Source organism: Penaeus chinensis, chromosome 7 (genome assembly GCF_019202785.1).
Source record: "Penaeus chinensis breed Huanghai No. 1 chromosome 7, ASM1920278v2, whole genome shotgun sequence".
Classification (NCBI taxonomy): Eukaryota; Metazoa; Arthropoda; class Malacostraca; order Decapoda; family Penaeidae; genus Penaeus; species Penaeus chinensis.
In genome coordinates, this window is record NC_061825.1 from 21940721 (window position 1) to 21942147 (window position 1427).

Genomic DNA, 1427 nt, shown 5'->3' on the forward strand with positions numbered 1-1427 from the left:
GAATTCATAAATTTAGTCGCTGGCGAATAAAAAGCTTTATAACAGTGTTCTTAACCACTAGGGGGGCTTCAATATTTTCCAAAGGGGGTGCGAGCCCTTGGAAAAAAGCGGTAATTCCTCAAATTATCTTTAACCCAATTGCACGGATGGCAAGAATACATGCCATGTCCACTGTAATATAAGTTTATAGTATTTACACATAGATGGCTCTACAAATGCTTAATCACCAAGGAGTCTGTTATTGGCCCTACCTTGTTTACCCTTTTCCTTGACTTTTGGAAAGGGTCTTTTGTATTATTCCATTGTCTTACATGTTACCAAGATTTTCATAACAATTTAATAATCATAATAATAACAGTATCGATACCAATTGTATTAAAAAAAAAAAAAAAAAATCCTGCAAATGGGAAAATCAGGATCGGTCACTAGTGCCTACTGATAATCCTTGCTGGCTGAGCACATGCGATCTGTATATAATAAAATTCCCCCCCAAAAAACTACAGGGGACAGAACCTAAATCCTTGGTGATTGGGTTAACGAGAACATGGTCACAAAATGGAAAGTTTAATTATAATGCCTCTACTTCATACTCATTAAAAAGAATAACAAAACATACTTATGATTTTCTTTAAAATATGGGAGGGAATTTAATTTACAGATGTAAGGGAGGGAAGGACAAATTCCTAAAGTGGGGCGTGGTAGTTAAGAACCACTGCCTTAGACACTTTGACCAGCGAATTAAGAAGCTTGTCCAAAGCGAATAAAAGCAGAGCCGTGTAAGCGGCGCTTAACATAATCGAAAGTGGTTCTTTAGATTAAAATTGTATATACTTTGTAACAATGTAACCCAATAGTTTTGTATAACCAAAAACGTTTCATTACTTTCAACTGATATGTTATACGAAAATTTACTATTGGAAGGGCTAGCAAGTCCATTTTGTATTTTATACAAATTCCTTAATATTGTGAAAATTTAAATAAGGATAATCAGCAGAGTCTGCATCAAATATTAAGTGCCGCAAAATTACCTCACTCCTGCCGCCGAGGTAACCTCATACGGGATTAAGTTCTATTGGGGACGATCCGTGACTAAACATCATGGCAAATGACCCAAGTTTCGGCATTTTGGTAACACTGTTCCGGATGCCCATTCACCAGTGCAACATACAGCTCCCGCTAACAAGCTGCACGGTGAAGAAAACGAAAATATGAAGATGGGATTCATCACAGAACGTTATGAAAAAGAGGTATAAGAAACAATATTGTTAACATCGCCTCCAGTTCGCCCAGCAGTATGTGAAGAGCGCAAGGTAAACTCCATTGGTGGTTGAGAGATAACAGGTGTTAATATTAACTTTTTTTCAATTTGTTCATTGATTAATTTAGTTCAAACTTGCATATAGTTATATGTTTATATATGATAGTGC

General features: G+C 36.2%; 1 long non-coding RNA gene across 1 annotated transcript in view; it reads left to right on the plus strand.

The window, feature by feature from the left end:
• Positions 1 to 393: 393 nt before the first annotated feature.
• LOC125027132 overlaps positions 394 to 1427 on the plus strand; it is a 1610-nt gene continuing 576 nt past the window's right edge. Inside the window, exon 1 of the long non-coding RNA XR_007114989.1 lies at positions 394 to 1310. This is a non-coding gene — a long non-coding RNA (uncharacterized LOC125027132). The remainder of the gene's footprint in view (positions 1311 to 1427) is intronic.